A 26,074-nucleotide genomic window follows, 5' to 3' on the forward strand; every position below is an offset into this window, starting at 1 on the left:
CTTGAGAAGGACACATTTATTAAGCATTTATTATGTGTCAAATGCCGTGCTAAGCACTCAATATTCAAATAAAAGCAAGATAGTCCTTGCCTTCAAAAAAAACTTTCCTTGGAATAGAGGAAAACAATACATAAAGGAGAGCAGGAAAGAAGGTGGGGAGGTACATACATGTGTGGCGGCATTGTTTGCAAATAGTGACCAGGAAATGATGTAAAAACCAGGTTCCAGGAAAAAAAATTTAAAACTCACTTATTAACATGCTATGGACAGAGTCCAAGGTTCCAGTGCAGAAGGTGGAGTGTGGAGGTGGGGAAGGAGGAAAGAAAAGGGAAAGAGAGGAGATAAGAGAGATGGCCAAAGGGCAGGCTTCTTAAAGCTATCAGGAACTATCAATATTATCTTGAGCAAGGTGCTTTACCTTTTGCAGACTCAGTTTCCTGACTCAAAGATGCCAGGCTTAGTCTAGATGATCTATAAAGTCCCTTCCAGCTAAGTACCATCATTATAAAATCTGTTGTTTGGAATTGAGGCCAAGTCCAAACCAGAATCCATTGTCTCCCTCGTAGAAAGTTACCTGAATTGCTAATATAATACCTGGAAGGAAACAAAATGGTCTCTGCCATCCCAGTCTGGAAACTCAAACCTACAAAATTTAACTTATTCCAACAAACATTTATTAAACATCAGCTATGTACAAAGCTCTGGGCTGGGAATGGAAAGATGTAAATGAATTAGTTTGTGCTCATGAAACTGTTCTACAAAAGTAATGCAACAGATATAGTGACTTGAAAATGCTTGTCACAAAGGCAAATAATTTAGACCTCTTTTTTTTGGCAATTGGGGTTAAGTGACTTGCCCAGGGTCACACAGCTAGTAAGTGTCAAGAGTTTGTTCTGAGGCTAGCTTTGAACTCAGGTACTCCTGACTTCAGGACCAGTGCTCTATCCACTGCGCCACCTAGCTGCCCCCATTTAGTAACTTTCTGGGCATAGATCCAAATTAATTTCCTTTTTTTTTCTTTTTTCTTTTTAGGCAATTGGGGTTAAGTAACTTGCCCAGGATCACACAGCTAGTGTCAAGTGTTTGGTCTGAGGCCAGATTTGAACTCAGGTCCTCCTGACTTCAGGGCTGGTGCTCTATCCACTGTGCCACCTAGCTGCCCCAGACCTTTTTTCAAAGTACATTTCAGTTTGTTTAGAAATTTTTCACTTCATCAGGACTTGTTAACCAGGTCAGAGTGCAGCCTTTCTCCCACCCCATCAATGGCATACAAAGAAGGGGTATTGCAAAGAGAGCAAAGCCCACCACTGCCATTTCTGATTTGTGTTTCTCTCCTTAGCACAGGTGATTGAACGACATGGACAGTGCTGGCTTTCAAGGCAACCTTCTAAGTTTGAGAGGATGAAAATTCCAGGGTCCTCCATAGGAGCCTGATGCCCTTTGGGAGGAGCTCCTAGATACTACTACAGTGCTTCCCAGAGATGATGACTACCAGGATGAAGCTAATTCCTGTCCTGGCTTGCCAAAAAACATGGACCTGAGTGGAACTGTTTGGACAATACAAAGCCAAGATGTGCTGATTCATCAGTCTCACAAAATGCTTAATGTTTTGACGTATTAAATACGTCTCACAGAAGAGCATAATAGCAATAAATTAAGGTTGATTAAGTCTTGTCAATGCACACTTGTGAATCTTTAGTGTTTGGCATTTCTTTTGTGTGGGAAAATAAATAGCTGTTCTGTATCTAATTTACATTGCATGTTGAATACTATTTTACTCCTTTTCTGGAGAAATTCTAAACATGAGTCAAACTTAAGTTTTAAGAAATTTTCTAGAGGGGCTTGAGATGGGGTTTAAAGAGTGAGCTTTCTCTAGGAACAAAGGCTCCCCAGGAATTTCATCTATGGGTACATTGGCCCTTAGAGGGGCCCCAAAACAGAAAGGAAGAGGACAAGCACCCTAACCTCCTTGGGCCCATCAATGATTTATGTGTGTGATTATACTATAATAAAGATAAAATATCCACTAATGTTGAAATTATTCAGATAATCTTGACATTTCACGAAAGCCTAGTAATAAGATCAGAAGAAAAGTTATCATCCTGATTTCCTCAAAGCATTATCTTATATCCATTCCATCTTTAACTCCATCTATCTTGTATCACAAATGATCTAGAATCATTTCTACTCCATTGTTTTATATAGAAATATACCTAGATGTCACTCTATATAATGATATATTTAGTATGTCGCTATAATTCTACATCCCTATAATGTTTGTATATCAATACATATAGATATTAACCTTCAGTTCAATTAACCTTAACTCAAATTGAAATTTAGCATTTCCTTCAATTATTCCAATCATACATAACTTAAGACAGCCTTTGCTCTAGCAAATGAATACTTGCTCTTTAAATGGCAAGTGCCTTCTTCTTTCTCTCCCCTCTAGTATATAAAAGCAGAACCTTAAAAGACAGGTACCAGCTCCACAGTCCTACCTAATATACATTTTCAGCCAAAAAGACCAATAAAACCCTAGGTATCATTATAAAGGATAGTAGAAACAAAACAGGTAACACAATTTTACCCTTATAGCATCCATGTGTAGAATTGTGGTTGCCACACCATAAAAAAAGACTGTGACATAGCTAGAAGCAGTCCATAGAAAATCAACATTTGTTATTAAAAACCTTCTCAGTTATACTCAGCATTTAAGCTGAACTTCTTTTAGGGAAAACTATTTTAAAACTCTAAAGGTAGACATATGCAGTAAAACATAGTAGTTATCTAATTACAGACATTAGCCCAAGATCAAACTGCTAGATATAGACATAGACATAGATATAGACATAATCCATGCAAATCTCTGAATATGGATATCTTGAGAAAACCAAGTTAAGTATTTTGCATGTCATTGCCATTACCCACCCTCCCTTACTACCTCATCTTTCTTCATTTCCATGTCTTACAATGTCCTGATATTAGACTTTTCCTTTATATTCCTTTATCCCTGGATCCTTAACCTAGGGTCCATAGAAAGGGGTTCACAGACAGATTTCAGGATGTTCATGAACTTGGATGGGAAAAAATTGCATCTTTATTTTCACTTAACTCATATTGAAATTTAGCATTTCCTTCGATTGTGAATTTTTTTTAAAAAAATCACCATTCTGAGAAGGGATTCATAGGCCTTACCAAATCGAGTCTATGACACAAAAAGGGTTAATGCTAAGGACTGCTTTATATTATCTTCTGTAGGGTACCTAGGTGAGCCTCTAAAAAAAGTGATATAAAGGTTTCATTCACCTGAAAATTAAATGGCTACAGCCACCATGGCAGTCACTAACATCAACATATGGTTAAGCTTCCATCTATTATAAAAAAGCATGTTTCTGACTTGCTTAATATTAATGCTTTAAATATATCACTAAATATATTCAAATACAGTTTATCTGAAAGATAACACACTGATCACATATAAGCATGAAATTTGTTATTTTGTCAGGTGTTAGAACATCCTCCCCCAATTCAGAACTTCTAGGAGTATGAACTGCCCAGTGACATGCCCAGAATTATATAGCCATTAAATATCAGAAAACAGATGTGAACACATCTTCCTGACCCCAAGCCTAGTGCTCTAGACATGCTGGCACTTTCTCTTCCCCATCCTCTTTTAAATATAAGGATAGATAAATGGATAGATAGATGATAGATAGGTAGGTAGATAAATACACACACACATACACATTCATACACGGCAGAGGGGTGGTGCAGTGGATAGAGCACTAGGCTTAGAATCAGGAAGACTCATTTTCCTGAGTTCAAATCTGGTCTGGGACACTTACTGGCTGTGTATTCCTAGGCAAATCATTTAACCCTGCTTGCCTCAGTTTCCTCATTTGTAAAATGAACCAGAGAAGGAAATGGTAAATTACTTCAGTATCTTTGCCAAGAAAACCCCAAATGGGACCATGAAGAGTCAGACACAACTGAAAAACAACTGAACAACAGCATATATACTACACATATACCCATATATAATATATGTATATGTATATATGTGTGTGTGTACACATATATAAACATACATACATATATATATACATATGATATGTACACATTTATGTGTATATGTAACTGGTGTGGTCAACACCAACCAATGGACCCAGCCATTATGTGTATGGTCAGTATGTTCAGTTGTTACAATCTCCACATGGACCATTTGGAGTTTGCAATTAGAGGCAGTTAGATGGTGCAGTAGGTACAGCTCTTGGAGTACAGCCAGGAAGATTTGAGTTCAAATCCAGTTTCAAATGTTTGCTAGCTATGTGACCTGGGCAAGTTACTTCACTTCTGTTTGCCTCAGTTTTCTCCTCAGTAAAATGGGGATAATAACAGCATCTACTTCACAGGGTTTTTATGAGGATCAAACGAGATAATATTTGTAAAGCACTTAGCATAGTGTACAGCACATAGTAGGCACTTGATAAATGCTCATTTCCTTCCTTTATTCCTAATTGGCTTTGGTCTACTAACATATGGTGAAAATGATCTTTGATTGGCTGCAGGGCTAGAATAAGATTGGGAGTGGAGTGTTTAAAAAGGCACTAACCAGCTTTTTAAAAAAGGTCTTGCTTTCATCCTTTTCTTCCCTGGCAGCCTTTTAGCAAAGAGATGCCTGATGAGGAGAGATTTCTGGTTCTCCCCATCCAAGGTCAGCACATGGTACTCTATTCTTTGCCTCTTCAAATTTTTTCTTTTTTAATTTTAGTTGAAGGAATGTGGAAGACAGAGGGTATCCTGTGAGCTTCAAAAGGTCATGAGAACTAGCCACCAGAAAACCAAGAGCTCAAGTCTACACTGGGATTTGCCGGAAGCCAGACACTGGTGAGTAAAGTCCTGAGTGCCCAGTCTAGTAGTAGCAGAGACACAAATTCAACCATGCAACAGCTCTGTCACATTTGGAAATAAACTTGGTGGAGTGAATGATATATTAAAGCTGTGTTAAGTTTAAGCCTATTATCCCCAGGGACCGAAATAGTAAAAGGAAGAGTAATGCACCCAGCTATTGGGGTTGGGGGGGAATGTTTATACTTTTGCTCCTGCTATGTATCATCACAGTAATTATCTCTTTGTAAAAACAAAACAAAAACCTAATTAATTTTAATTTGTTAACTTCAAACTGAGCACTAATCAATGGTAGTTAACAGTATAGAAAACATGCCAAAGTGCAGAGAACGCAACCCCCAGTCTTTCAAAGGTACTTTAATACTCTGGAGGAGAGATTTAGCCTCTATAAGAGCGAGCCAAGTCTAGAGCAATTGCTATGCGCGCGTGCACACACACACACACACACACACACACACACACACACACACACGTGTGTGTTTGCAAATTTGAAGGTGTTGCAGAAACATTCGTGACTATCACTACCTTCTTAGGGGGGCATTTCATTTCCTTCCTTTGCCCCCTTCAGAGAAACATATACATTTTCTAAAGCTTCTATTGCATATAGATGACTGGTCTTCTGAACTATGTCAGGCTTGTTAATGAAATCACACAACAGGATTCCACTTTCTGGAGACTTTCAAAAATCCTTGATTCCAAAATTTTTCTCAGCAACTGCTTCCACTCAACTCTGAGCTTCAGCAAATGTTATATCACAGTTGGACTTCACATTCTCTCTCTCTTCCATGACTGTAACCTGGGCTCCCACTGTCTTAGGGCTGTGCTTCTCAGAATCTTCACAAGTACATTTTTAAATATTTAAAGGAAAAACATTAACTTACCAACAACTATAAGAAGGTTGTAAGCAAAATCTTTTTGTTTCTTAGATATGAACGTGGAGGGACTGAGAGCTGAGGAAACCTTTTTAACTTTGTAAGAAGACAATGGATTTAGAACCAGTTAAATGACTGGACTCAAAGAATAGTCATTGATGGTTTGATGTCACCATGGCAGAAGTTCTTCAGTAGAGTGTCCCTGGTGTCTGTGTTTGACCCTATTCTATTTGTATTTTAGTATATTATTTGAATAATGGAACAGATAACATGCTTATCAAATTTGCAGGTGTTGCAAAATTGGGAGAGAGAACTAATATCCTGAATGACTGTATTAGGCTCCAAAATCATCTTGACCAGAAGAGTCAAACACGTGGTCCAAAGGGCCACATGTGGCCCATAAAACTTTCAAGTGCTGCCCAAATCAGATTTAAATATAATTGGGAAAAAAATTAACAAAATAGTAAAAAATGCAATGAAACAGAGATAACGTTAAATTTCAAAAGTAAGTCAATATGAGATCCACAGGAATTCTTACGTATGGACGAGTGGCTTCCATTTCCATTTGAGTGTGACACCACTGGATTAGACCTTTGTGTTTGATCTAATAATGTGAAATTTAGTGGAGATAAATGTAAAGTCTTATACTTGGGTTTACAACTTTGACTTCATAAATACAAGAAAGAGAAGGCATAGTTAGTAGTTCATCTGAAAAGGATCTGGGAGTTTTAGTAGACAGAAAGCTCAAAATCAGTCAACAGGCTGTTATGGCAGCCAAAAGAGTCAATGCAATCACAGACTACATTAAGACAGAAATAGCTTCCCAGAGTTAGAAAGTGACAGTCACACTGTATTCTCCCTTTGTCAGCCCACATTGGAAGTATTTGATTTGTTTTTGTGCACCACAGTTGAGAAGGTACATTGATAATCTGGAGAAAATCCAGAAGAAAAACCAGAATGGTTAAAAGGCCCTGAGTCCGAGACATGTGAGGATTGGTTGAGGGAGCTATGTTTAGACAGGGGAAAAGAAGACTCAGAAGGTATGATGACAAGTGCCTTCAGGGCTGTCATGACAAAGAGGACCAGAAATATTCAGCCTGGTCCAAGAGCACAGAACCAAGAACAATGGGTAGAAATTACAAAGAGTCAAACATAGGTTTGATGTAGAGAAAATTTTCTTAATCATCAAACTTACAAGGAAAAGGTTTTGCCTGGGATGGTGTGCGTTCTCCCTCACTGGAAGTTTTTAAGGGGAGGCTGGATATTGGATATGTTGTAAGGAAGATTCTTTTTTTCTTTTATGGACAGAACTAGCTGACCATTGAGGTCCCTGATAATTTTTCGGTTCTGTGATTCCATGACGAAAAGCAAAGAATGACCTTCTACTGTTCCTGATGTCATATTGGATGCTTGCCCAGACTAGATGTTGGTCAAGTAGCCAGTACAAGGAGACAGATCCTGGTTCCCCTCAAACTCAATGACTATAGCTATATCAAACAAAGTGAGGGTTAGAGGGAGGTTTTCTAAATTCCAAAACTACTCCAGGAGATCACTGCATTTGTCACGAAGCCTGAATCTTCCAAATTTGGAAGGGAGGGAGAAGAAAACCTCCAAACTCCAGCCCTGATTCCTTTGATGTCTGTCTGCCTTACACATGAGCAATTGCTCAGGACAAAATCAAGGGAATTGATTTGGGGTTGTTTTTTTTTTTTAATAAGAGGCTTCCAAATAAGACACACATCACTCTTTCCCAACAAAGCAAAAAGTGTGCAGTTCAACAGAAGACTAGTATGTAGTGCATTAAAAGACTTTGCCTCTACCCTATAATGTAAGTAGAGAAGGTGGAAATGGGAAAGTACTAAATGTAGCCTGAAATCACATAATGGAAAAAACATACTCAGCCTCAGAACATTTGTAATATTATAGCTGAGGTTTGGATTGAGTTGGTTACCCCAGGGCAAAGGGAGGACCTATTCTTCCCAGGAAGTCTTATAACTGCCACTTTGTCTCCATGTGCCAGCCAAATGACTCATTCAGACCTGCTTACGAAGAAATAGCATTGGTGGGTTGGATACAGCCTAAAGGAGATCAGCTGCTTACCATCTTAGATAATAGCTCCAACTCACCAAACATAGGCTTCTTAAAACATCTTTGCACATGCTCACGTTCACCCAATATGTTATAATGGAAAATTCACTCCTAGGTTCTAGTATTGCCTCTGCCACTCACTAGATGTATGACCTTAGGCAAGTTACTCAACATCTCTTAGCCTCTGTTTGCTAATCTAGAAAATGGGGATCATAATACAATTCTGACTGTTTCACAGGGTTGCTATGAGAATCAAATAACATAAAATATGTAAAAATGCTTAGAAAATAATTAATCATTAATGCAAATTAAGGCTTTATTACTAAGCACAAATCACCGTTTCTACTTTTCTGGTGACTAAATGGAATTGTTGCAAGTGGTGCAAGTATCGAATTGAATAAAACTAGCAGAATAACTAGTATTTTTTGGTAGTGTTTAAAAACACTGAATTAGTTGGTTCTTTGTCATCTCTGCTAGTAAGGTTTATTCAAAAGGAAAGTTATTAGAGTACATTCCTCAAAGTTTGCTTCAGCATTAGCCCTTGAGATAACTCAAGATGTGTCAAAGAACTAGCTAATACTTTGTATAAGGGACACATAGTTGGAAAATTGCTGTCAGTCTTTTTTCTACTTAAAAGCACATAAAAAACTAGGACATAAGAAAAAGAATCTTAGAAAATCACAGAATTTTAGAGCTGGAAAAGGGATAGTTAGTATTATCTGGTCCAATCTAGCAAGACAAATAAGGCACAGAAAAGCTGTGACTTGCCAAAGGTCACAGAGCTAGTAAATGCTAGATCCAGAATAGAAACAATACAATCTGCAGTTATCCACAGACGTCATTATTATCTTTAGGTCTGGCCTAACAGGTTGCTTCCAATGCAACAGTGAGGCTATCGTTTTCCAAAGATTAAATACCATGAGGAGAAAAAATACACAGTTCTATGAGTAGATGAACACTAAGGAATCTAGTATGTTTTTGTTTTTTCTTGTTATAATATTCAGCGAACACTCGATAAAAGAAATAACCATAAATATAGTAAAACAAGGAATTATGTTTTCTGGAATTATCTTCTATGACATTAATCTCATACAGAAAACATTTTCAGAAAAGGAGCTAACAGAATGGGGGGGAAGGCTCAAAATATATTTTATACAATTCTTTCCACAAACTGCACCCCAGGCCTCCCCAACTACCTTCTTCACTACTCTCTGCTTCCTATAGTTTATATATATAGTTTATAGTATATACTCTCTGCCCATAGTTTCTCCCTCTGATTGGATGGCTCTTCTCATAAATTTCATTTAAGAAGAGTGCCTAGGCCAACTATGTCTTGTTTCTCTTCAAGGTACACTCTGGATTTCTTCCACTGTTCCCTTCCTTGTCTTACCTTTCTTCTCCCAAATGTTTAAACGCTAGCTATCACCATCATCATTATTGTTTTCAGCTTCCTTTTGTTTATGTGTTGTTTTCCCCCATGAGAATGTGAGCTCCTTGAAGAAATAGACTGTCCTCCTCTCTATTTATATTTGTATTCTCAGCTCTTAGCACAGTGTCTGGCACTTAGTAAACAATAAATGCTTTTTCACTTGTTGACTTTTGACAATTTTTGCCACATGAAACTTTGTCTTATCATTATAATTTTCAGAGTTGTCACTAATAGCCATTTCTGTTTCTTCTGATGCTTGATTTTTTATCATTTTCATGGACTTCTGAAACCTGATAGTTGGCACTAAAACAAGTTTGCCTAGCTAGGTGGTAGAGTCAATAGAGTATATGACAGGCAGAAAGCTCTGAATTCAAATGTTGCTTCAAATACTTACTAGCTGTGCAACTTGGATTCACTTAATCCTTCAACCTCAGTTTTCCTCATTTCTAAAATTAAGATATTAATAATACCTACCTCACAGAGTATTTTTGAGGACCAAATGAAATAGTATCTATAGAATGCTTTACAAACCTTAAAGTGCTATAATGGTTAGTTATTATTTTTACCTTTCCATACATAGTTTAATATATTTTTATATATATGGAACCTTTATCTCTGTCTTAAACCTCCTTGAAACATGTAACTAGCAGAGATACTACCATATATTTTCTATTGCTCTTTTAGTCATCCACGATTTTGATTCTGTGGAGACCATGGCATTTGAGTATCACAGCCAAGGTCTTCCTACAAGTACTCTAATAAGGATCTACGAAGAGCACCAAACTGAGTAGTAATTGTGAAATCTAAGGAGAAATCACAATAAACCATTTTCTTAGCCCAAGAGAAAATTCAGAAATTCAACCAATTGACCAGGACAGGAACTATGGAACAGAGATGAGCCAGCAGAGCAGTCATTCTGTGGGATCATGGATTTAATCTTTGGGCTCAGACCAAGGGTAGGTCAGCAATGCTCTCTTTTTAAACCTATGTAGCCCTCTGCATAGCTAACAGAGCTAGCAACTATCTACCGGAGCTCCCGTGAGTGGCAAATCTGTAGTTCTACTACCCAGACTCAAACCAGGGTCTGAAGCCCAGAAAGCCCAGGAGACCAGCAACTGTATTATACCTTAGATCAGACTCTTTGGGATCACTAAAATTTTGTAACTCCTGGGCCTAAACCATCCCTGTGATCCTTGAAGGACACAGCATTCAACATAGCAGCAGGCCTCAGATAATATAGACCAGAATCACAGAAGCCATAACACTAACTCCAGAAGTGTGCAAATCCTGGCCCTAACATAAAGTTCCAATCTGGGAAACAAGGCTGGAAAAGTGAATAAATAAAAAAAACTCCCCAAATGAAAATGGTGCCAGAGAAGTCAAAGACACAAACATAAAAGAGGAAGAGAACTCCAAAATACCTATAAGCAAAGCCTCAAAGGAAAACATAGCTTGGCCATAAGGTCAACTAGAATTCTTAGAAGAAATGGATTATGAAGGGTTTTTTTTTAAGATAGTACAAATAAATAAGAGTATTAAAGGAAAAAATTGGAAAAGAAAATAAGACTTTGAAGGAAAGCCTTGGAAAGAGAATTAAAAGCTTAATGCAAGAGGCACAAAACATTGTCACAAGTTTTAAAAATTAATATGAACCATGGCAGAGAAAAGATGGTAGATTAGTGGCAGTCACCCAGCTAAACTCTTCCAACATTCCCCTCCAAACAACACACACACACACACACACACACACACACCACACACACACACATATACATACACATACATACATATACACACACACACACACTCAGTTGTCTATATGAATATAACTTACCCAATAGAGAAATAGGAGGGGAAGAGAATAAGAGAAAGGGAGCGGAATGATAAAAGGGAGTACAGAACTGAGTCAAATTTATAAAAATAAGAGCTATTCCCCAATTGATAAATGGTCAAAGGATATGAACAGGCAGTTTTCAGAAGAAAAAATCGAAGCTATTTATAGTCATATGAAAAAAAAATGCTCTAAATCACTATTGATTGGAGAAATGCAAATTAAAACAATCCTGGGATACCACCTCACATCTATCAAAAATGACAAATGCTAGAGGGAATGAGGGGAAAATAGGTACACTAATGAACTGCTGGTGGAGTAATGAACTAATTCAATCACTCTAGAGAACAATTTGCAACTCTGCCCAAAGGGCTATAAAACTGTGCATACCCTTTGACCCTGCAATACTAGTACTAGGTCTGTATCCCAAAGTGATTTCCCCCCCCACCAAAAAAGGAAAAGGACTTATATGTACAAAAATATTTATAGCAGCTCTTTTTTGCGGTATCAACAAATTGGAAATCAAGGGCATGCTCATCAATTGGGGATGGCTAAACAAATTGTGGCATATGATTGTGATGGAGTGCCATTGTGGTATAAGAAATGACAAAGAGGGGAGGTCAGAAAAACATGGCAAGAACTATATGAGCTGATGCAAAATGAAATGAGAAGAACCAGGAGATTATTGTGCACAGTAATAGCAATGTTATAATGATAACCAACTGCAAAAGACTTGACAATTCTATCAATACGATGATCCAAGAATATTGCAAAGCACTCATAATGGAAAAAATGCTAACTACCTTCAGAGAGAGAACTAATGAAATCTGAGTACAAACTGAAGTACAATTTTCTCACTTTATTTTTCTTGCTTATTTAAAAATATGGCTAATATTAGAAATACCTTTTGCTTAATTTCACATGTATAATCAATATCATATTGCTTACTTTCTTAGTGAGTGTAGAAGGGAGTGGGAGGGAGGAAGAAGATTTGGAAGCAAAATTTTTAAAAGAAAAGAATGCTAAAAATAAATAATAAGTTAAAATGTTAAAAAGAAAGAAATATGAACAAAATAGAAGTTAACAACTCCATGGGACAATAACAAGATTTTAAACAAGCTCAAAATATTGAAAATATAAATGGAAATGAATAGTAAATACAACTGATCTGGAAAACAGGTCACAGAAAGATAACTTAAAATCATTTGACTACCTAAAAATCATGACCAAAAAAGAGAGAGAGAGAGAGAGAGAGAGAGAGAGAGAGAGAGGGAGGGAGGGAGGGAGGGAGGGAGGGAGGGAGGGAGGAGAGAGAGAGAGAGAGAGAGAGAGAGAGAGAGAGAGAGAGAGAGAGAGAGAGAGAGAGAGAGAAAGAGAGACTGGATATCATATTTCAAGAAATCCTGACAGAAAACTGTGCAGACCTGTTGGAACAAGACAGCAAAGTGAAAATAGAAAGAATCTACCAACCACTTCTTGAATGAAACTCTAAAAGAAAATTCCAAGGAACACCATAGCTAAATGTCAAAGAAAAATTATTATAAGCAACCAAAAACAAAGAGTTTAAGTAAAAAGGTATCACAGTCAGTATTACACAAGATTTAGTAGCTTCCACTATAAAGAAACAGAGAGTGTGTAATACAATATTACAACAGGCAAAAGATATTGTTTACAGGCAAGAAAAATTTATCCAGCAAAACTGACTATAATCCTACAGGATACAAATAGACCTTTATAAAGCAGAGGACTGCCAAGCATTCTTGATGTGGGGGGAAAAAAATGAGCTGAAAAGAAACACTGAAATATAAAGACAGAAGTCAAGAGAAACATAAAAAGGCAAACACAAGTGAACAATCAGAAAAGACTATGCAAGGATGAAGTGTTTGCATTCTAATGGGGCAGGGGAGGATGATATAAATGTCCCCTCAGAATCTTAATATCCTGAAGAGTCATAAACAAAATCAAATAAGACAGAAAGCCTGGGAGTGGTTTTGTTATGTTTTGATGATCTTAATAAAAGATAGAAATGGGAAGGGAAACAGGATACACAGAGGGAAAAGGTGGGGAAGGGTAGAGGAACTTATTATTTTAAATAATCAGGGAGAGCAAGCAAAAATCTACATAAATGAGGAAAAATGGAGGGAGCAGGTGTCTCATAAACCTCACTTTCATTTGAACTGGTCTAAGAAGAAAACACACACACACATGCACAGATTTTGATGTATAAATACATTCAACTAAACAGGGAAATATGAGGGAACAGGGAATGAGAAGCAGGAAGAACAAGAGGAAGGGTTGATTCAGGAAAGGATTAGTCATAAGCAAAACAAAATCTAAGCTTATAAGGGAGATCTGAAGAGGAGTTAAAAAAGTAAGAAAGAAAGGATAAGAACTTGTGATTGGTATATAGGTGGAAAAAAAAAAGAAAAGAGACAGAAAAAAGGAAACATTACATCAAACATAGAACACTGGTACTAAGCACACTTCCCTCCCACTACACTCTTTCCCAGAACTGTCTTCTTTGGGAAAGAAAAAGATTAAAAGCAAAGAGATTTTTAAAAAGCATAAGAGAACAAGAGGGAGAAAAAATGCAATTAACAAATATAACTGTGATTACAGATGGGATGAAGCCACCAATAAAATGTAAGGGGATAGAAGAATGTATTAAAAAGTGGAATCTACAGACACATGATACTTACCAGCTGTATGACCCTGGGCAAGTCACTTAACCCTGATTGCCTCACCAAAAAGCAAAAAAAAAAAAAAGGTGGAATCTAGCAATCTAGTGTTTACAAGAAATAAAACAAAGACTCCTAGAGCAAAACTCAGGGGCTAGAGAAAAATCCAGTATGCTTCAGATGAACTCAAAATAGCAGGGGTAGCAGCTTTGATCTTAGACAAGACAAAAGGAAAAATAGATCTGATTAAAAGAGATAAACAGGGAAACTATGTTGTGCTCAAAGGTACCATTGACAAGGAATTATCATCAATAATTACCATATACATATATATGTATATATGTATATGTATATATATGTTTATATATATATACACACACGCGAATGGTAAAGGATCTAAATACTTAAAGGAAATCTAAACCAGGTACAGGGGAAAATAAACAGAAAAACTATAATAGTAAGAGACTTCAGTGTATTCCTTCTAGATTTGGACAAATCTACCAACATATAAATAAGAAAGTTAAGGACCTGAATGGAATTTTAGAAAAGATAGGATAGATCTCTGGTGATCATCAAATGGGAATAGGAAGAAGCATACTATGCATGGTGCCTCTACAAAAATTAACCTTATATAAGGGCACAAAAACTCACAAACAAATGCAAAAAAGTGGTCTGGATCTTTGTTTCCTCATCTGTAAAATGATGATTGAATTAGATGATTTTTTAAGATCCTTTCCCTGATTACCTAGGGATAAACAGGAGAATTTGAGGGGAAAAAAATGTTTTTCTACAAAGACTTTTTTTTATTGAAAAAGAATTGAGAGTTTTGAAATACTTTTATTGTCACTTGAAAAAGAGAAATGAACAACATATTCAAGATATTTAGATAATTGGCCGGGATCATGAGCAAACCTCGAAAGAAATATCAAACCATAGAATTTTTTTTTTGTTAACAAAGAAGATCAAAACATACAACCAGAAGACAACAAAGTTAAAGCTCCTACATCCAAAGCCTTCAAGAAAAGTATGAATCAGTCCCAGGCCTTGGAAGAGCTCAAAAGGAATTTTGAGAAGCAAGTAAGGGAAGCAGAGGAAAACCTGGGAAGACAAATGAGAGTGATGCAAGAAAATCACGAAAAACAAGTCAACAGCTTGCTAAAGGATACCCAAAGAAATACTGAAGAAAATAACACCTAAAGAAATAGCCTAACCCAAATGGCAACAGAGGTCCAAGAAGCCAATGAGGAGAACAATGTTCTAAAAAGTGAAATTGGCCAAATGGAAAAGGAAGTCCAAAAGCTTACTGAAGAAAATACTTCCTTAAAAATTAGAATAGAGCAATTGGAAGTTAGTGACTTTATGAGAAATCAAGACATTGTAAAACAAATCCAAAAGAGTGAAAAATTAGAAAACAATGTGAAATATCTCATTGGAAAAAAAACAATTGACCAGAAAATAGGTCCAGGAGAGAGAATTTAAAACTTATTGGACTATCTGAAAGCCATGATTAAAAAAAGAGTCTAGACATCATCTTTCAAGAAATTATCAAGGAAAACTGCCCTGATATTTTAGAACCAGAGGGCAAAATAGAAATTGAAAGAATCCACCAATCTCCTCCTGAAAGAGATCCCCAAAGGAAAACTCCTAGGAATATTGTAGCCAAATTCCAGAAGTTCCCAGGTCAAGGAGAAAATATTGCAAGCAGCCAGAAAGAAACAATTCAAGTATTGTGGAAACACAATCAGGATAACACAAGATTTAGCAGCTTCTACATTAAGAGACCTCAGGGCATGGAGTATAATATTCTGAAGGGCAAAGGAGATAGGATTACAACCAAGAATCGCCTACCCAGCAAAACTTAGTATAATCCTTCAGGGGGAAAAATGGTCATTCAGTGAAACAGAGGACTTTCAAGCATTCTTGATGAAAAGACCAGAGCTGAATAGAAAATTTGACTTTCAAATACAAGACTCAAGTGGAACATGAAGAGGTAAACAGGAAAGAGAAATCATAAGAGACTTATTAAGGTTGAACTGTTACATTCCTGCATGGAAAGATATTTGTAACTCATGAGACCTTTGTCAGTATTAGGGTAGTTGGAGGGAAAAAATTTATGTATGTAGATAGATAGATAGATAGACAGATAGATAGATAGATAGATAGATAGATAGATAGATAGATAGATAGATAGATAAGTAGATAGAAGGCATAAGGTGAAGGTTAAAGATGAAGGGGTGATAGCTGGAGAATAAAATTAAGTGGTGAGAAAGGATTATACTGGGAGAAAGAGAATGGGAGAGGTAGAATGGGGTAAATTATCTCACAAAAAAAAAACAGAAAAGAAAAGGTTCTTACAGTGGAGGGGAAATGGGGGAAGGCGAAAGGGAATGATTGAATCTTATTCTCATCAGATTTGGCTTAAGGAGGGAATAATATACACACTCATTTGGGTATAGAAATCTATCTTACCCTACAGGAAAATAGGGGGGGGAAGGGGACAAGAGAGCAGGGGGATGATAGAGGGGAGGGCAGATCGGGAGAGGGAGTAATCAGAAGCAAACACTTCTGAGAAGGGACAGGGTTAAAAGAAAGAATAGAATAAATGGGGGGAGGAGGCTAGAATAAGATTAAGGGAAATAGAGTTAGTTTTTCACAACATGACTACTGTGGAAGTGTTATGCATAACTGCACATGTATAACCTGTATTGAGTTGTTTGCCTTTTCAATGAGGGTGGATGGGGAGGGAGGAAGAGAGAACACTTGGAACCCAAAGATTTAAAAAACACATGTTTAAAAAAAAAGTTTTCACATGCAACTGGGAAATAAGAATATAGGAAATGGGGTACATAAATCTATCCTGTCCTACAGGAAAATAGAAGGAGAAGGGGATAAGAGAAGGGGGGGATAGACAGAAGGGAGGGCAGAGTAGGGAAGGGCTATTCAGAATGCATGCCATCTTGGGGTGGGGAAGGGGTGCGATGGGGTGAAAATTTGGAACTCAAAATCTTGTGGAAATGAATGTTGAAAACTAAAAATAAATAAATTTAAAAAAACAAAAACTAATAAAAATCTAAAAAAGAAATAATAATTCAAGAGTAAGGGCACTAGTAATTGAAGGAAACCATGAAAGACTTCATATAGGACTATGTCTTGAAAAAAGAGAAGTATTTTATCAGGCAAAAGTAAGAAAGGAGTGTTTTCTAGGCACAGAGGGATAGAGATAAAAGATGGTGTTATATGTATGAGGAAAAGAAAAAAGGGCCAGTTTGGTTAATCATAGAGTGAGAAGGAGTAATATAGAGAGAGGCTGGAAAGTTGGGTTGGGGCCAGGTTGTGAAGAGCATTAAAAGCTGAAGAGAGGAGTTTATATTTTATTCTAGAGATAGACAGACAGCTAGCTACTGTAGTTGACTGAGTAGGAAAGTGACATTGTCAGATCTGCCTTTAAGGAAAATCACTATTTCAGGGTCTATCTAAGGTTACACAAGGCTATTTAGTGGTAGAACTAGGACTCAATAACTTTCACTGATATATAACAATGGCAGTCCCAAGCAGCTTACCACAGGACCCTCACAAATGACAGGAGACATACAGGACCTACAGAGACTAACATGGTACAGTGGAAAGAATGCAGGATTTGTAGCTTAGATTTTGTTCAGATCTAAACTTCTACAACCTTGGGCAAGGCACTTAATCTCTTAAATTTAGTTTCATCATCTATAAAATGAGACATCTAGATTAAATGATCCAATTCTATGATTGGCTTTAATTCCTATGACCCTATATGTCAATAAAATTCAACAAAATTTAGTGTAAACTTGTCTTGTCTGGCTATATAATTGTACTTTTGTGAGGAAAAAGGCCAAGTCAACAGTTAATTGAAGACATTTTTTCTAGTTTAATTGGTTCTTGAAGTTAGACTAACAGGGATAGTGAAAAAGGGTGGGGGCATGGGGACTATATGTATGTTCTTCTTTTGTTTCAGATAACAGGGATGAGGCATTCTTATTGATTGAACAGAGCAACAGATATCTTGAACAAATGAACCTATTAATATCTTTAAAATCAAATTCTTTAAGCCACTGCCTACTAAGGGAATTACTGGGAATTGAGTGAATCACATTGACTCTATCTTGTGATTCAATTCTGGATCTAGATCAGTTTCCTTTCTATTCAATTGTGGGTCTACTTCAATTTATGTCTTGTGAGAAAACTATTCAATTATGGGAATTGTGGGAAAACGTTATTGCATTGTTTTTATCTAGCCTTACACAGATGAGAAGCTAGACTACCTCTATCTGTTACTTAGAGACCCTTAACTAAGGACCTAGGTTATGCTGACCAGAAACTCAGTCAAATCTGAAGACTGATGCAAGGAGTTTTCCTACAATTATACTTCTCAAGCAACCCATATGTGTTATCTGAAAACTGGCCCCATATTGGTTAAATCAGTTATTGTTTCCATGTTGCTTTGATTGAATATAGATACTTGTGGAGAATGAGACACCTTTTTCTGATTTCAGGGAATTGTACCCATTCATTCTCCCCCTCCCAATTTGGAAAATCTCTAATCTTTCTTCTAATTAGAAATCAGATTACCTAATTTTGTATCCTAGTTAATTGTTTTAATTAATTGGTCTCATTGATTAATTATTTTTAATGCATAAAAATCTGTCGCCTCCTGTATTTGGGGGCCAGTGCCAAAGCTGAATAGAACTGATGCCAATTTGTTATGGAATTGGCATGCATTGCTTAGTAAATCTACATGCTCAGAAGCTCAAACCTTTGTTTCCTCAGTCATTTCATCTTTCATCTACCACACTAGTTTGTCTATGCTGGAACTCTCTCTTTCATTAAACAGCAAAAAAAAAGCCTAATGTCAATCTTGCTTTTATCTGCTCTTTTATATCCTTGCGAATTTCTTTTATTAAGAAATCTTGAAAAGGCTTTATTCATTACAGAAGGTTAATAGAGTACACCTTGCCATTTGACAACCATCATCATCAACAAAGATTTATTGAATACCTGCTAAGTACAAGGTGCTATACTCGTCTGAGATTTGATTCCATGGCTTAAAATTAGGCTCCTAGAAAGTGATTAAAAATTGGACTTGACCACTGTTTGCCAAAATATTCCTTGATCTTTGCCCATGAGTTCTCCTAGAGGAAGAAGGGACATTGATTTCCTAGCATTGAGTTGATACTTTTCTGATCTAAGCCATAATAGCAGTTGTCAAAGATCTTATTAGAGAACTACTTTCATTAAGCTCAAGAATGTGACCATTGATGTCCCTCACTTTTAGCCCTCTTCTTCAGTAACCTGAATTTGGACTTTTTCCCCTATGCCTGAAAAAAAAATAGTTATTTCCTACCCAGGCCTTCCAATAATCCTTTTGTCCCCCTCACTCTTGGAAGGAAAAAAATAAAAATTTTAAGTTGTGTATAAAAGAGTACACTTCTATAGAACTCCCAAAAAGCATTTTCTCTCCACACAAAATGGTCATGTTAGTGAAAAGCCACAATGCAGAATATCCTGGCACGGACATATTTGTGCTTCCCCAAGTAAAGTGCCTGACATTGTGGCAAATGGCAAGCATTTTTCCATCCTTTCATCTACTTCCCCCTAGGGACTGTCCAGTGTACCTGGCCTCATTAGAGTCCTACACAGAATCAGCTATTGACCTGGCACTGCCAAGCTAGCTTTGCCCTCCTAAAATGCAAGGGAGAACTTTAACTTAGACCAAATTAATGCAATGATATAGCTCACTAGAAGGTGAATTTTATTGAAAGTCATTTCACACAAGCACAAAAAACCCATTACAGGTCATTATTTCTGGAAAACTGTGATTAATCCTATGTAAATCAAGTACATACTTACTCCCCTTCTCTCTGCCCCTGTTTGTTTATAAATTTGGATTTTTGCACATTAGGTTTTATTCAACTATAACCATAGGACTCCAATACTTTAAATAACCAAATACAACAACAAAAAAAACACATTATTAAAGAAACATAGAATAACCTCATGTAACAGGGAACCTGCTAATAAGGAATTGATCCTTATATATACACTCAGTACTTTCTATGGCCAATCCACTTGAAGGAGTGGTGAATCTGCTTCCAGAAATGCTCACCCATTCAGAACATGGGCAGGTATTCAGATATTCTCTGATTCTTTCCTATAGGCTTATCGCCATCATAACAAAAAGCCTTTGGTGACTGGGCTAGAAGTGAATGTGCATATAACAGTCTCAAAGGAATGGAACAGCTGTCTCTCATCTGGCAGCTTTTGAATGAAGAGGAAGAACTGCTGTGGGTCTCCGGCCGGGGAGCAGGGGGCCTTCTCTCTCACTGGGCTGCAACGAGGCTGTGAACACATACTACTGGTATGTCTTGTCTCTGTTATGTTTATTCTTTCCTGAACTTAAGTGAATAAATATCAGAGACAAACCAGATCAGATATGACTTCGTGAGTTTTAAAAGGTTGGAAGAGACACCAGAGGTCCAGCAACTGGAATCTATCTCAGAGTCTGCAAGCAGTCATGGCATACAAGGCTGATAGTCAGCCATACTGCTTGACTTGGCTCAATGGTGAATTGATCTGGCAGTCAAGGAACTATGTCCTGAATGCAAAGGAGTGACTTATCCACTGGCTATACCACACCTAGAGGTGAACTTACTGTGGTAAATGTTTAATCTTCAAATGGCTGAAGACAACTATCATATCTACCCTTAGGCTTCTCTTATCCAGAATAACTTGATCTTTACTTGAGGTCATTTGCCATCTCAATTACCCTCCTGTGGAACCAGCCTAACAATTTTCTTCCTAAAATGTGCCTCCCACAAAGGAACACAATAACCCAGAAGTTGTCTGACTAGGGCAAAGTATAATAGGACTATCACTTCCCTCATCCTGGACACTATGCTCCTTTTGAACACAACCTAAGATTACATTAGCTTTCTTGGCTATTATATTGTACTGTCGATTCATAATAAACTTGCAATCCACTAACACCACTGTATCTTTTTTGGGTGAGCTACTCTTCAACCATGCATCCTTTATCCAGAAAAATCTGGACTTGCTTTTAACCCAAGTATAAAACCATGACTTATAAAAAGTTCAACAGACATAGCTTCTGGGTTAATCATTTATTAACCATGCTAGCATATAATCAATAAAAACATCAGTGGCACTTTTGAATGCCAAAGACCCCTCATGGAACCCACTCAATGATTATATGCCCTTGGAAGATTGGGTATTCCTGTTGGTGGCAATCAACTCTGATTGGTTAACAAGTAATGAAAGAATGAATATTATAATGAGAGGTAGGTTTATTTTAATGACGGTCTGGGGGACATGACTCTCATCACTTAATCTTGGCCAAAGAGACTTATCTACACCCATATCACCCAGCCTAGGGTAGTCTAGACAAAAGGGGGAATCCACTTTTACACACACCTGTCTGAGTAACACAATGGGCCAGAATCCATCAATCCATTCAAAGTAAAATTTCTTTACCTTTTGAACAGATCTGAGTTTTCCCTCTCATTATCAGCCCTGCACTTCAAAGGCTACCTGAATAACCTACAGGGGCTGATTTCTGAATGAGGACGTAGAAAAGGGAAAACCCTTAGTCCTAATTCAATAATTACTTTCAATAATCCATTTCTCCCAATACTTTTACACTTATACCTACTAATTTTCATTTTATTAGGTTCTACCTAAAATGCCAGACTGTTAGCTTATATGCCATCTGCAAATTGGACAAACATGTTACCTATGTCTTTATCCGAGTCATTGATATAAATATTAAACAGCAAAGAGCCAAGCTCAGATTCCTGGAGCTCTCAACTACACGCCTCCTTAAAAGTTGGTTTTAAATCATTAAATAATGGGCCTGTTAGTCTAGCCATTCAAACAGTACCACATCCATCTAACAAACCCCCAGCTTTCTTCCTCCCTTTCTTTCTCCACGATAAACATGTTGGAGTGATTTGCTCAAATGTTTTGCTAAAATCTAGGTTAAGTTGTAGCTAAATAAATGAAATCTAAATAAGCATTCCACCAATGTACCAGTCTAAAAACTCTGTCAAAAATGGAAATGAGAATATTATGACAATGCCCATTTTCAGTAAAATCAATCTGGCTCTGAGATCACTATTTCCTTTTCTGCATAGTCAATAGACATACTTTTCATTATTCATTCTGGCATTTTACCAGGAATAAAAGTCAACTTCATTGACTTGTAGCTTGCAAATTCTACTCTTTTAAATAAAAATCGAGGCATTTTCCCTTTTCAAAAATCTGTGGAATCTCTCCAGTTCTCCAGTCTTTCAAAGATCCTTCGAGTAACTGTCAGTTTTCAATACTCTCTAGGATATAGTTCATCTGAGTCTAGCGACTTGAACTCAGCAAGGACAATTAGGTACATTGTTTATTTACTCACCTCCCTACCTGTCTTCCAGACCAACTCATTACTGGTCATACTTGTTCATTATCAAATTATATAATGCAAGTAAAGCACTTCAAGCACAGACTCTGGAGTCAGAGGATTTGGGTTCAAATCCCAATTTGTTGCTTATTACCTGTGTGTCATTTAATCACCCTGGGGTCCTCAGTTTCCTCATTTGCAAACAAAGGGATTGGACTAGATGGCTTCTGGGGTCCCTTTCAGATCTAGATCTGGGATCCTTTTATTTCACTTTGTAAAGCTTAAACCCCTATATTAATGTCAATAATTATTGTTATAGTGTACTTTCCAGTTCACAGATTATTCTTTTTGACAGAAAACAGTAGGAGAGTGAGAGAGAGAGAGAGAGACGGAGAAGGGAGGGGGAGGGGAGAAGGAGAGAGAGACAGAGGTGGGAAAGACAAAGGGAGACAGAGAGAGAAGGGGTGGAAAGAAAAGTGACAGGGAAAGAAATAGAGAGGGGACAGAGACGGGGGTGGGGGAGGGTGTCAGAGAGAGAGAGAGAGAGACAGCTCTGCCTTTTTTCCCTTATATGCTAAAATCAGTCCTGTCTAATGAAAACGCGTTGTTGGGATTTTGGGGGGGGAAGGGGGTGTCTGATTTTCAAATTGTAAAACTTTTAAAATACCTCTCCTTTTAAAAAAAATCACAAAAACAGACAAGCAGGATTTTGAAATTTATGTGAAATCTTAAAAGTGTCCCGATTGCAAGTTACTTAGAAATGCCTAGTCAAGCAAGACCCACAATGCGAAAAGGGGCTATCCCTAATCAATCTTTTGGGCCCCATCTGCGCTGGGATAACAGTGAAAATCCGCTTCATTGACTACAAAGTCGAAGTAATATAGACACAGCATTAAAGCGCCGCTTTCCAGACTCGGCCAATTATACAGAGCTAATGAGGTGTGAGAGAGCTGTGTGTGTACGTGTGCGTCAGATCGGGGTGGGTCGGAAACCTAGAGGTTGTTAAGAAGTGGTGGGGAAGAGAAAGCCTTGGGGGGCTCCAGAGCACCTCCCCTCGCTCGCTCCTCCCCTCCTGTCGCCTCGGCGGATCCCAGGCTTAGGGGCTCAAGGTTCGCGCTGCAAATCACGGCTGGTGAAATGAAAAATGCAGGTCGAGACGACCCTCTGTCATTATTACACATTGGATCAAAATAATAGAGACAAGGTCTCACTGAAAGCCACAAAAAGAGCGAGGGGAAGGAGGTCGGTCACGCAACACACGAGCTACAGGGGGCTCGAGGAGGGTGGCTGCCCGGAGAGAGCCGAGGCTGCGGCGGGAGCGCGCGTGCGCCCCTCTTCCCCCCTCCCCTCTCCTCATCCCCTCTGAGCCCCCACTCCCCCGCCCAACACCCGCCGGGCTCGCGGGCGTGCGGGCCTGAGGCCGTTGAGGCTGCGGCCCGTTGGCTCTCGAGGTTCCCCCAGCCGCCTCCCTGGAGCCCCGCCCTGCCCCGCCCCCTTTCTCGGCTCCGGAGGCTCCTCTGCGGGCCCGGCCGAGGCGAGGCCGGGCCCGGGCTGGGGCGAGGCGAGGGCGGGGCGGGCCAGAGAGTGGAGCCGAAGCTCGGGAGGCGGCGGCGGGTGTCGGCGGCCGCGGCAGCGACGGCCACTGTGGGCCGGTCTGTCCTCACACCATTCGCACTCACACACGCACGCACGCGCACACCCACACACCCACACGCCCCCCTGGACTCCAGGCGCTCCCGGAGGCGAGCGGGAGTAGCAGCCGCGGGCGCTGCCGCGGCCGACAGCAGCGGGCTCGGATTTCTCCCCCGGCTTGGAGCGGACGAGGAGGAGGAGGAGCCGGAGCCGGAGCGTAGCCGGAGCCACCAAGGTACGGACGGGGGCGCCCTCCGCACGCGGCCGGCCCCGGGGCCCGAGGTCCCGGCTCGGGCGCTCCGGGGGCCGAGGCCGGGGAGGCAGGCGGGGCACGCCCAGCAGCCCCCTGAGGAGGGGGGAAGCATGGGCAAGAGCGCGGGACGACTGCATGGCCCCCCTCAGCGCGGTCAATGTCAAGTGGGGGGGGTCAAGGGCTCGCGAGGCCCCCCCCACCCCCTCCCCCGGCCCTGCGCTGGGAAAAGTGACTCCTGAGGCGCGAGGAAGGAGCGGGGCGGGCATCGCGGAGCCTGCCCAGGTTGGGGGGTGGGGTGCGGGTGGAGAGACTTCCAGGCAACCAGGCGGTAAACATTGTCAAACTAACCCTCCCGGTGTGCCTGGCGCTGTGCTGCGCCCTGGAAATAAAATTAAAATTTATTTACATAGAATAAAATATTTAAAAAAATTTAAAGGCAAAAGAGCCCTCTTTCACTGGGGACAGACGAAGCAATGGGAAGGCATGGAGAGCCCCCCACCCCACTTTGCCTAGTGCAGTTCCGTGCCATCCTAAGGAGTTTGCTCCTCAGAAAAGCCGAGCAGGGAAGCCAGTGCCAGCGAGTTGGAAGAATTGAGTTCTCACAGAATTATTTCCCCTCCCCCCGCCCCCACTTTGCTTGGCCAAAGAAGGATGTGTCACAAACTTCATTTCACGAGAACGTGTTTTGACCCCTGGCAATTCAGAGGATGATTCTCTGAAACAAAAGTTAAACGGTAATCCTGTTCTCGGCAGTTTCCATGATAACTCCTGGCCCTGGTTCATGACAGTCTGGAAAATTGTTCTTGTGTTGGATGGAGATGGAAATGCTGTGGAAGAAACTAGTTGTGAAAAGGGGGACAGCACCAACTTTATGCAGGCTGTGGCTTTGGTGGGATACTGAACCGTGGTTTAATGTGCTTTACTCGTACCTCAGACTTTATGGAAATGCCACATGCAGGTTGGAGAACACTCAATGTAAACCAGCTGGTCTGGGGCTTTGTCTTAGTGTTGAATCTAAATTCAGTATGTTTTTTCTGTAGTTCTAAGTACTGTAACATTCCAGTTCTTCAGGAGGAAATGGAAGTGATTAGATTCTCCAATTAATAGGAAATAAGATTAAGGTGTCTTTGAAATGTGGTGTTTTCTTCAGATTATAATAAGTTTTGAAACTCAAAATACATAATTGTAAAAGATCAACCATATTGATCACCTCAATTTGTAAAGTGCCCCTACAAGTTCTATCATTGATGACTATAACAAACTCTTAGAACTATAGCTCCTTATTCATTAGTCTCAGGTCCTATTTCCTTGAAACCCACTATTATGAACCTAAAAATTGTTGTACTTAGATCCATAGTCTATTGAACCTTGGGTTTTTGGTTTTTTCTGGTCTTGGGGAAATATTATGGAAGGGAATATATGTGGAAGGGAAAGTAAGTTTTTAATGATGACACCTTCAAATATTAGGGCCTACTTAAGGAATTTTGGTACATAAACTATACTACTAGCACTATCCCATTGGGACAGTGACCAAGATTGTTGTCCTTGGTGATAATCCCAAACATCTTAAATAAGTTAAGTTTTAAAGCCTTAAACAGGTGCTGGTTAGGGATCTGGCAGTCAAATGCCTACTATGTTTTAAGTACTGTATATAAAAAATGAAAATAAAACAATCTTTACTTTCAGTAAGCTCACATTCTGTAAGAGGTAATAATATATACATGTGAGTAAGTACAAAATATACGGTAAGTATTTTTAATGTCATTTAAGTGCTAGGCACTAGGGGGTGCAGATGAAAAAAAAAAAAAGGACTGCCCCTAATGGGCTTACATTTTGTGAGGAAACAAAAAGTGCTTGTAAATAAGTACAGCATATATACAAAACATTTATGAAGGGAGGGGACAATAATAGCTTGGGATCAGGAAAGGTTTCTAGCCTTTGAGTAGATT

Source organism: Phascolarctos cinereus, unplaced genomic scaffold (assembly GCF_003287225.1).
Source record: "Phascolarctos cinereus isolate Bilbo 61053 unplaced genomic scaffold, phaCin_HiC Scaffold_726;HRSCAF=1367, whole genome shotgun sequence".
Classification (NCBI taxonomy): Eukaryota; Metazoa; Chordata; class Mammalia; order Diprotodontia; family Phascolarctidae; genus Phascolarctos; species Phascolarctos cinereus.